This window comes from Phascolarctos cinereus, unplaced genomic scaffold (genome assembly GCF_003287225.1).
Source record: "Phascolarctos cinereus isolate Bilbo 61053 unplaced genomic scaffold, phaCin_HiC Scaffold_2;HRSCAF=192, whole genome shotgun sequence".
Classification (NCBI taxonomy): Eukaryota; Metazoa; Chordata; class Mammalia; order Diprotodontia; family Phascolarctidae; genus Phascolarctos; species Phascolarctos cinereus.
The window spans coordinates 69,031,470-69,044,027 of NW_027555625.1; the positions used below are offsets into that span (position 1 = coordinate 69,031,470).

A 12,558-nucleotide genomic window follows, 5' to 3' on the forward strand; every position below is an offset into this window, starting at 1 on the left:
CTACACCATGTGAAGCAATTACACTGTATAAAACTATCTTAGCAAATGCTTCAACCAAGCTGAGGGTAACAAATAGATCTCAAATCTGTCAGTGTGTTAGGAGGATGTCAATGCCAAGTATGTGAAGATTTCCTCCAGTGGAATGGATGGAAGAGAACAATTTGTTCTAATGGCCATGAAGGTGACTGAGGTAGGCTCTGTGGAGTGCTTACAGGTTAGTCAAACATCAAAGATGCCAAAGTCATCCACTGCATTCTGGCCCATCATCAGTCATCTTGACTCTTACCTTAAGCTACAGGACTTTGATGACTTTGGAAGAGAACGTGAGGCTGATAACTTCGTGTAACTATGCTTCTCTTCAATTCATGGGCGAGTCAAGACATCACCATGTGATGTCATTGGTACTCTTTGAGACTACAGGATGAACAATAACAACGGAGGATGTTACATGAGAATTGCTATAGGAAATCTGAGAAATCAGAAGCACTGATAGTGACTTAGTCTCCCTTTGATTGTTTGATCCTGAAACCAATCAATGATTAGGAAAAATAAGAAAGGACAGGGGGTTGGATAAATATAACAGATTAAAAGCAGAATGGGAAATGACCATTTATATGTAAGTGTGTATGTATTTATTAATATATATGAATATTAATATGAAGGCAATGTTATTGTACCCAATAAATAAATGCAACTCTGAAAGACTACAAATTGCAAAGCAAGTGCTATTTTACATTGGTAGAGGGAGCTTTCTCCTTAGGAGTTAGCTATATCAGTGAAATCCTGTGCCCAATCCTTCTGAAGGAATAAATACGAGGTAACAAATATGGTAAGGTTTCAATGATCTGATATAGTTTAAGCAAAATCAGGAAAACAAGATGCACAATTACAGTTAAATTAAGGAAAAGTACAATAATAAGAAGCTGAATTCTATCTATATAAGTGTAATGAACTATCTTGAACCCATAGATGAAGAAAATCATGTAACTTCTTTCATTTGACAAATGGAACACGATTGGTATGGAATGATGTATACAATGTCAGAAGGAGTTAGTTGGACATTTGCTTTTTGTAAACATTTTTTCTACTTTTGTTACATGGGAAGACTAATGAAGGTAGGTAGAGAACCATGCTAATCACTTTGCAAATATCACTTTATTTGACCCTCAAAACAACCAACCATCTCAATTTTACAGATGAGGAAAGTCAAGCAAACAGAAGTTAAATGTCTTATCTAGGGTCACACAGCTAAAAAGTATCTGAGGCCAGATTTGAATTCCTAACTCCAGGCCCAATGCTCTATTCACACTGCAATACTTATCTCCCCTATGGGAAGGAATATATTTGAAATTAACAATGGAATGAAAACTGTTTATTAAGATCTTTGTCAGGCACTGTGCTAAGTGCTGGGGAATCATATTTAAAAAGAAAAAAAGAAGTCCTTGTCCTCAAGAAGTTCACAATCTAATAGCAAAGGACAATACACAAAAGGAAGATAAAAATGGCTGGGGAAAAGCTGAAGGGTACTTAGTAATGTGGTATTGGTGACATGATATTTGTGAAGTCAATGCTAAGCAGAGTAGCTGGTGGAAAATTTAGAGCTCAATGGAAAATTCTTAGTCCTTTGTAAAGAAATACTTTGGAAGGAAGTTTTTGCTCTTTCTTCCAGCTCTGCTATCATAGCTACTAAGAAGGTATTGATGGAAAAGTAAAGGATGTATGTGCTCTCAAAGAACTTATATCCTAATAGACTCTAAAGGAAGGCAGAAAAGCAATAAGTATTTATAGAAATGATTCCTTAAGAGAATAAAATATGCTTTTTAACTTCATATTGATATGGATTTATACTTTAAGAGGTCAGGTCTTACTTCAGTGAAACATTGCAGTGGAAAAATCAGGACATGAATGAACCATTGGTAGAGTTGAGAACTCGTCCAACCATTCTAGAGAACAATTTTGAACTATGCCAAGAAGACTATGAGTCTGTACATATTTATTGACCCAAAAATATCACTGCTATGTCTGTATCAAAGAACTCAAAGAAAATGGAACAGTATCTGTATTACAAAAATATTTGTGGTCACTCTTTTAGTGGTGGCAAAGAATTGAAATTAAGGGGATGTCCATCACTTAGGGAATCACTGAACACGTTGTAATATATGATTGTGACGGAATACTCTTGTGTTATAAGAAATGATGAACAGGTTGGGTTTAGAAAAACCTTGGAAGACATGTAAATTGATGCAAAGTGAAGTGAGCAGAATCAGGAAAACATTGCATACAATAATGGCAATATTATAATGATGATCCGCTGTGAAACAGTTAGCTCCTTGGCTCAATACAATGATCCCAGCTAATTCCAAGTACTTATGAACTCTAGTTGCAGATTGAAGCATACATTTTTCACTTTATATTTCTTGGGGGGGGTTGCAATGTGGTTAATATGGAAATATGTTTTACATGACTCCAAATGTATAATTGATATACTTCTTGCCTTCTCAATGGGTGAGGAAGAATTTGGAACTCAAAATGTTGGGGGTATTTTAAATGAATGTTAAAAATAAAAAAAAAGAAAACAAAAATAAATAGGCAACTATGGACAATGTTAAAGTAGTTACTGATTTCTTTTTACTCTCCCATATAACAACTGAGAAAATAATACCAGAGAGGTTAAGCACATGATCTACGGTAACAGAGTAAATATGTAGTGATAGTAAAATCTGGATCCATGCTTTCTCTCTCTGGTATAGAACTTTTATCCATCATCTCTGCTTCCATGTGGAAATGCAGCAAAGCATATACATAGACAGATAGCGAGATAAACACATACATAGGTAGAAATTGATACGTATAAAGCAGGTCAAGTTCTGGAAATATCTCTTGTGTTCCTCTTTCCTGAGGAGGAAACAATCTTAATTTCATAGATTTTAGAGGTGGGTAGAACTTCAGAGGTCATAATATCCAAATCTCTCAATTAAGAAACAAAGTGACCTTTATTCCTCTCCTGGCTCTGCTTCTGATTTTCTGGATTTGGCTACTATGTTTTAGTTGCCATCTTAGTCCTCCGTGCCTGAGATCTCCTCTCTGTGGAAAAAAACAAAACAAAACATAAATCCTATTCACATTCAGGGATATTCTTTGGCCATTATGATTACCTTATCCTATTGGTAAATTTCTCTTGTGTCATTCATGTTGTAGAATCGTCCACCCTGGTCAACCTTTATTCTCCTTCTGGCTTCTAACAGTCTGATTTTCCAAATATTTGCATATGTCCTCTGCTGAGTAGTCCCTACCTGCATCTCACTCTCACATAAATACACACTTTTCATCTTGTGTGTGTGTGTGTGTGTGTGTGTGTGTGTGTGTTGCCTTTCCTTCCCCATTGGATTTTAATCTTGATAGCAGACTTTTTTTTTTTCATTTGTACCACCGGTGCTTAGCATAGTGCTTAACATATTATTTGTTGTTCAGTCATTTTCAGTTTTGTCTGACTCTCAGCGAGCCCCTTTGGGGCTTTCTTGGCAAAGGCATTGGAGTGGGTTTCCATTTCCTTCTCCAGATCATTTTACAGATGAGGAAACTGAGACAAACAGTATTAGATGACTTGCCCAGAGTCACACAGCTAATAAGTGTCTGAGACCAGACTTGTACTCAGGGACATGAGTCTTCTTAATTACAGGTCCAGTGCTCTATCCACTCTACCACCTAGATGTCTGGAGCATGCAGTAAAGATTAACTAAGGCTTGATTATTATTATGTTCTTCTATTAACATTTAGGTTTCTTTAGGTAATGAATCCTTTTTTTGTTTGTTTGTTTTATCTATATCCTTAGTCCTTGGAAAGTGTCTGGTATTTAGTAAGTGCTTAATAAATGCTTACTACCTTGCCAATTTGCTTTCATATGAAGTAAGTGAGGTCCATAGGCATGAACAGACTTATGAAAAGTCACATAGACTGAACATAAAAGGATCATAATTAAAATCCATTTCTTCTGACTCTAAATCTTGAGGTATTTCTATTCACAGATCACAAAATGAATAGCAACCACTTTCAATGATTCTGTTTCCTTGCAGGTAAATATATAAAGAATTGGACCACAGGACTTTTTGGACTCTTCCAAATCTATATTCTAGTATCTTATCAAAGATTATACACATGATGAAGGCACATTTCAGTGTAAGACAGCTTCCTCCCCCTCATCACATTTTTCATATCTCTCTTTTAAATTGAACTCAATTAGCGCAGGTCCCTTCTTGTCTGTCATCCAGGAAGATACCCAAGAACATCAAATTCTTAAATGTGATCTAAGAATTAATATGCATATGTTGTCACCTTCAGTTACCAATATTGATTGGAAAAAAGAGATTAATCTGGGTATCACTACTATCAATGTTGGATACCAATTGGAAGCTTTCATTTAAGACTCAGCTTCAGCTATCTATTTTCATTCTAATGGCATAGTATTCCTATGCTGCTTGCCTAAGAATTTGCTTCTATTCTTGAAATAGCCCAGTAAATTATAACATTCAGTTACCCTGTGAACTTCAGTAGAGTTAAAAGAAGAAATCAAGGGGATGGAAGTAGGGAGGAAAGGGAATAAGCGGGGCTTCAGGCAAAACCCCTGGTGAAATGTTCATAGGTGGATGGCAGGCAGAGGTTAAAAGGTGCCTTGCATGTAACCCATAAGGCGAAAGAATGATTGACAAGGTCAGGGAATATGGAGCAATGTCATTTGAACATTAGTTTGACTGAAGTTTGAAGAGGCTGGATAAGTCAAAAGATTATGGGGATAGAGAAGGAGTAAACATATCCCAAAGTAACTTTTTTATTTCCTGACAGGGATCATGTGAACAAAAATAGACTTTCACTTGGCTAAGTAGGAAGACTCACATGAATGGGAGGAAAGGAAAAAAAAACTGACTCTTATTCCAATAGACAGGCCACAGTCCCTTAGATTATTTATTTCTTTTCTTTTTTTTTTTTTGGATTTGGTGAGATACTTACTTGCTTTTACCCTTAATGTTTTTCTTCACAAAACTATTCAGATACCAGGAATCACTAATGAAGATCAATAAATAAGCAAACCATCACACCAAAAGCAATAGTGTCAGCCTAGGTGATGTTCAATTACATAATTATTGACTGTAAAATCTTCCACCAAAGATCTGAAGGTACCTTACACTGGCCTATCAAGAGCTATGTCTATGGAATGCAAGCTCTGATAAATCTTATAAAGACAAAAGGGCACAGAGATGAATTGTATGTTTCTTGTCTGAGAATCTATCTACAAAAGGCTCATCTCTGGGAGGTTAGTTTGGAGGAGAGAGGATGAATGAGACATTCTAAGAAGGACTGAAAGGCTGAAATCTTTATCAGTAAAGGCAGGGTTTACACTAATGAAATCATGGATTCATTTAATAAGCAAGCATTTTAAAAGCTATATGTATGAGGCACTCAGATGGGGGTTTGGAATGACAACAACAAACATGAAACAGTGCTTCTCCTCAATATACTTGAATTTTACTAGAGAAAAATGACATAGACACAGATAAGTAACTGTAAAACATACACAAAATAAACATAACTCCTTACATGTACTTATAAATAAACTTCTGGAGCCTGCTCTTTTAAGCAGTGGGTGCCTGATGGGAATATTTATTTCTTGTTTGTCCACAGACATATTCACTTCACTCTCAGCTCAACCCATTCTGCATTGATATACTTGCTCACCCACAGTTGCATTCTCTTCCTCTCTTTCTTCCCCCTCTGCATTTTAGGTGTCTTTTAGATATTTTTTCTTATCTTATTAGAATGGAGATCCTTGAGAGGATGGACTATTTTGTGTTGTGTATTTGTATCCTCAGGATATACATAGTGTGAGGTACATAGTAAGTACTTAATAAATATTCTATCTATCTGTATATCTGTGAGTTATTTTTCATCTACCTACCATATCTTTTAATGTATTTAGTATTCTGGGAGGAAACAGGGTTCAGACTAAGTTTCATATAGGAGATGGTACTGAGATAGGTAGAGATAAGGAGAAAATGAATTGTAGTCATGAGGACAGCACTGACAAAAATGTGTAGAGAAAGGAGAGGGGAACAACAAATGAAACAGTTTGGCTGCAGCAAAGAAGGAGTGAAGGAGAATAATCTGTAACATGAATGGAGATGTTCACTTAAATTGTGAAGTGTTTATGACAAAGAGATTTGTAATTTATCATAAAGGTAATAGAGAGCAACTGAAACTTCTTGAATAGAGAAAGTCAAATGGTCAAGAAAGTGATTTATGGGGCAGCTGGGTGGTGCAGTGGATAGAGCACAGGCCCTGGATTCAGGAGGACCTGAGTTAAAATCTGACCTCAGACACATAACACTTACTAGCAGTGTGACCCTCAGCAAGTGACTTAATCCCATCGCCTAGCCCACCCCCCAAAAAAGGAATGTACTTTATTAAAAATAATAATAATAAAAATTTAAAGCTATATAAAGAATGAAATGGAGAAGAAAGATAATCAAGGCAAGTGAGTAATTATTGCAATAGGACAGAAAAAATGATAAGGGGTCTAACTCAGTTACTGGTTGTATGAGTGGATAATAATATATAGCTTTGAAATAGGAAGTTAAATAATAAGAGAATTCTAGTATTTTGAAAGACTTCAGTCCCATCTCTCTTCCTGACTGATGTATCTCTCCCACCCCTATAGCATCAACAAATAATCAATATGACTTGGTTACATTTTTTTCTCATGAAACAACCAACTCCTCTGTGTCCCAACCCCAATGTTTAAGAAGCACATTCTCATATCAAACCTTAGATATATCACTGGAAATTTTCTGATTATTTTCCAAGTCTTCCATTCCATGAGCAAAGCAAAAAAGGTTAATCCTTCTTCCAAATAATAATCTTCCAAAAACTTGTACCAGAGAAACCATGTTCCTCTTAACAAATACTGATTTTTTTTTACCTATTCCTCATGAGATGATTGTGAATTAACTCACTTTCCTAGTTCTTCTTCTTTGAACACACTCTAATTGGTCATTGACACATAGAAAATGATGAATGCTAACCAGAATTCATGTTTACCATGACACAGTCACCAAAGATCTAATACCTGACAAAATGTAAGAGGGTGAAATAGGAATAGGTATATTAAGGATCTGAAATTCTATGCATTATTTTTTTTTTTTTGCTTAGGCAATAGGGTTAAGTGATTTGCCCAGGGTCATACAGCTAGTAAGTGTTATGTGTCTGAGGCTAGGTTTGAACTCAGGTCCTCCTGAATCCAGAGCCAGTGCTCTATCCACTGCACCACTTAGCTGCTCCTATTAAATTTCACTTACAATTAGAATACTGACTTTTTCTAGGTTCCTTTAACCTACATCATTCTATATTCTGTGATTATTTTCCAAAAACAATTAACAGCTTCACAAAGTATTCTATTTATTTCAACTCAAGGATGTAAATATAATAGCAACAGATAGTTAAATAGTATTTATGCATAGTTTTGCATAATGAGAGACACTATCATATATGGTTTTTAATATTTTTTATTTATTTGGCTAAATATTCCCCAATTATAGATAAAATTAACTATCTTTTGTGTCCAAATGCTTTCTCTCCATTCCAATTTATCACTTCTTTGGGAAGACAAACACTTTGATTTCAGTTGTACATGTGAGGTCATGCAAAACATATTTCCATGTTAGCTTTCTTGCAAAAGAAAACACAATCAAAGTAAAATAATAAAAAGTAAAAGAAAAAGAGCATGCTTCAATCTGTATTTTGAGTTCATCAGTTCTCTCTTGACTTGGATAGCATTTTTCATCATAGGTCCTTTGGAGTTGTATTGGATCATTATCTGGATTAGAGTGGCTAAGTCTTTCACAGTTGATCATACTTATAATATTTCTGTTACTGTGTATACTGTTATTCTGATTATGTTTATTTCACTTTGCATAAGTTCCCATAAGTCTTCCCAGGTTTTTCTGAGAGCATCCTGCTCATCTTTTTCTTATACTACAACAGAATTCATCAAACTATATACCACTACTTCATTAATCATTTCCCAATTTATGGACATCCCATGGATTTTTAATCCTTTGCCACCACAAAAAGCTCATTAAAAATATGTTAGGACAAAAAGATCCTTTTCCCATTTCTTCCATCCTTTTGGGATAGAAAACAAGTAGTGGGTGAAAGGGTATGCACAGTTTTGGAATTCCTTGGATGAAGTTCCAAATATGTCTCAAGAATGCCTGGGCTAGTTCAGAACTCCATCAATAGTATCTTAGCATCCCAGCATTTCCACATCCTGTATATGCCATTTTCCTTTTGTCATGTTAGCCAATCTGATAGGTTTGAGGTGGTTATTTTAATTTTCATTTCTCTAATCAGTGGAGATTTAGAGAAATTTTTTTTTAAATGAGAATATATACAGCTTTGATTTCTCCTTCTGAAAACTACCTGCTCATATCCTCATATCAACTGGTGAGTGCCTTCCTTTTTATAAATTTGGCTCAGTTCCTTATGTATTTTGAAAAATGAGGTGTTTATCAGAGAAATTTGTAAAATATTTTTCTCAGTTTTTTTGTTCTAATTTTGACTGCATAGTTTTGTTTGTGCAAAAGCTTCATAATTTTACATAATCAAATTTATCCATTTTACTTCCTGTGATCCTCTCTTTTTCTTGTTTGGAGATAAACTCGTCTTTTATGCATAAATTTAACAGGTACATTTTTTGATGCTCCGTTCACTTATGATATGACCCTGTATGTCAAAACCACTTATTTATTTTAATTTTATATTGTTATATAATGTGAGATGTTGATGCATGTCTAGTTTCTATCAAGCCGATATTGTTTCCCAGGAATTTTTGTCAAAAGATAAGTTCTTACCACATAAGTTTGGATCTTGGGTTTATCAAATGTTAGAGAAATGTGTTCATTCATTACCATGTGTTGTGTACCTAATCTATTCCACTGATATACAACTCAGTTGCTTAGCCACTACCAGATTGTTTTGATAATTACCACTTGGTTATATAGTTGGAAATCTGGAACTACTAGTCCACCTCCTTCAACTTTTTTGTTCATTTAACCCCTTCATATGCTTAATAGTTTGTTCTTCCAGGAGAATTTTGTTATTTTTTAGCTCCATAAAATAATTCATTGATAGTTTGATTGGTATGAACATGAATGAGTAAATTAATTTAAGTAGAGTTGTCATTTTTATGATATTGGCTCAATCTGCTCATCAGCATTTACTATTTCTCTAATTGTTTCTACCTCTCCTTATTTTTGTCAAAACTGTTTTGTAATTGTTTTTATATAGCCCTCTTTTTTTTGTTTTTTGATAAGTAGACTCCCAAGTATTTTATATGATCTGCATTTATTTTAAATGGAATTTTTCTTTCTAACTATTCCAGCTGGATTTTGTAGGTAGTATATAGAAATGCCAATGATTTATGTAGGTTCATTTTGTACCCTTCAACTTTGCTAAAATGTTTATTGTTTCAATTTTTTATTCGTTCTGTAATGTTTTCTAAGTATACTATCGTATCTGCACAGAGTGATAGTTTTGTTTCCTCACTGTCCATTTTTCTTCCTTCAACTTATTCTTACTGTTTTATTGCTATTGCTCATAGTTTTAGTACAATATGGAATAATAGTGATGATGATAACCATTGATGCTTCATTTCTGATATTATTGGAAAGACTTCAAGTTTATCCCCATTACAGATAATGCCTGCTCTTGGTTTTAAATAGATACTACTTCTCATTTAAAAAAAAGTCCACAAATTCTTATGCTTCACAATGTTTTAGTATGAATTGGTGTTATATTTTATCTTTTTTTCATCTACTGATAAAATTATATGATTTTTCATGCTTTTGTTATTGAGATAACCAATTATATTGATAATTTTCCAAATGTTATTCTTGCTGAAATAAATCATAGATGATGAAGTAACATCAGTATTCAACATATATGCACCAAATGGCATAAGAAATAAATTATTGAAGTAATAATTAAGTGAATTACAGAAATAGTTTGTAAAACTATTTCCACTTTCACGGTATAAATCCTACTGATCAAAATTTGCTATCTTACTGATATATTGCTGAAATCTCTTTGCTAGCATTTTATTTAAAAATTTTGAAACAATATTCTTTAAGGAAATTGATCTATAGTTTTCTTTCTCTCTTTTTGCTCTTCCTGATTTAGCTATTCAAACCATGTTTATTTCATAAAAGGAATTTTGAAGGACTTCTTTACTTTTTTTTTTTTTTAAAGATTTTATATGCTATTGGAATTAACTGTTTCTTAAATGCTTGGTAGAATTTACTTGTGAACCCAGCTATTTGGGGGTATATTTTTAAGACATCCCATGCATGGTTTTTTAAAATTTATTTTTCTAAGACAGGATGATTAAAATTTTCTATTTCTTCTTCTGGTAATCTGGGTAGTTAACAATTTGGTAGATATTGATCTATTTCACTTAGAATAACAGTTTTCTACTCATATAATAGGGAAAAATAACTCCTAATAATTGCTTTAACTTCATTTTTATTGGTGGTGCACTCATCCTTTTTAATTTTTGATGTTAGTTTGATTTTCTTCTTTCTTTTGTTAAAATTAAATAAATGAATGATTTATCAATTTTATTTTTTAAATACAAACAGCTCCTTGTTTTACTTATTAGTTCAATAGTTTCTTGTTTTGTTTTGTTTTGTTTTGTTTTACCTTTATTTTTATTTACTTTCCTTTGATTTTCAAGACTTCCATTTGGGGGACTTTTGATTTATTATTTTTAAAGTTTTTGTAGTTTCATGCCCAAATCATTGATTTGTTCTTTCTCTCTTTTATTGATGTGTGTTTTGAGGCATAAATACCTCCTTAAGTACTGCTTTGGCTGTATCCCACACATTGTGGAATGTTGTTTCATGGCTTCCATTTAGTTTAATGAAATTATTGATTGTTTCTATGATTTGTTCTTTGACCTACTCACTTTTTAGATTAGATTATTTAATTTCCAATTAGTTTTTAATATATTCTTCCATAGTGCTTTACTAAATGTAATTTATATTGTATTATTGGATGAAAGGGGTGCATTGAATATATTTCTGCATTTCTTTCTAAAAAAAATGCTTTAATACATAGCTAATTTTTGTGAAGGTGTCATGTACAGCTGAGAAAAGGTATACTGTATCCTATTCAATTCAGTCCCCATCCCCCCCAGAGGTCTATCATATTTTAAATTTTCTAAAATTCTATTAATTAATTTTCTTGACTTTTTTCCTCCTTTTTTATTCTTTTTTTTAAAGTTTTTTCTAGTTCTGGGAGGGGAAAGTTGAGGTACTCCACTACTATAGTTTTACTATCTATTTCTTCCTGTAACTCATTTAATTGTTCCTTTAAGAATTTATTTATAATGCCAGATAGTGCATGTATGTTTAATATTGAGGTTACTTTATTATCTATGATTTCTCTCAGCAATATATAGTTTCCCTGAACTATTTACATTCCTGCATGGAAAGATGATATTTATAACTCATGACACCTTTGCCAGTATTAGGGTAGCGGGAGCAGAAAAATTATATGGATAGATAGATAGATAGATAGATAGATAGATAGATAGATAGATAGATAGATAGAGGGAACAGGGTGAGTTGAAGATGAAGGGGTGATATCTGGAGAATAAAATTAAGTGGTGAGAGAGGATTATACTAGGAGAAGGAGAAAGGGAGAAGTAGAATGGGGTACATTATCTCGCACAAAACAGACAAGAAAATGTTCTTACAGTGGAGGGGAAACAGGGGAAGGTGAGAGGAAATGAGGGGATCTTATTCTCACAGGATTTGGCTTAAGGAGGGAATAACATACATACTCAATTGGATATGGAAATCTGTCTTACCCTACAGGAAAAGAGGAGAGGAAAGGGACAAGAGAGCAGGGGGGAAGATAAAGAGAAGGGCAGATTGGGAAAGGGGTAATCAGAAGGAAGTACTTCTGAGGAGGGACAGGGTCAAAAGAAAGAATAGAATAAATGGGGGGGCAGGATAGGATTAAGGGAAATAGAGTTAGTTTTTCACAACATGTCTACTATGGAAGTATTTTGCATAACTGCATGTGCGTGGCCTGTATTGACTTGCTTGCCTTTTCAATGAGGGTGGTTGGGGTGGGAGGAATGGAGAAAATTTGGAACCCAACGCTTTAAAAACACATGTTTAAAAAAATGTTTCCACATGCAACTGGGAAATAAGAAATAAAGTAAATGAGGTACAGAAATCTATCCTGCCCTCCAGGAAAATAGAAGGGGAAGGGGATAAGAGAAGGGGGGGAGAGATAGAAGGGAGGACAGACAAGGGGAAGGGTGTTCAGAATGCATGCTATCTTGGGGTAAGGGAGGGGCAAGATGGGGTGAAAATTTGGAATTCAAAATTTTGTGGAAATAAATGTTGAAAACTAAAAATAAATAAATTTATATTAAAAAAAAAGAAAACTGTATTCCAAGCCCTTTGATCCTTCAATGTGGTAACTGCTGAATCTTTTGTG

General features: G+C 33.9%; 1 long non-coding RNA gene across 1 annotated transcript in view; it reads right to left on the reverse strand.

Annotated features, from left to right (window-relative positions):
• Positions 1-2,639: 2,639 nt before the first annotated feature.
• Positions 2,640-12,558, reverse strand: part of LOC110192148 (uncharacterized) — a 90,716-nt gene continuing 80,797 nt past the window's right edge. The window contains exon 3 of the long non-coding RNA XR_002320097.1: positions 2,640-3,084. This is a non-coding gene — a long non-coding RNA (uncharacterized LOC110192148). The remainder of the gene's footprint in view (positions 3,085-12,558) is intronic.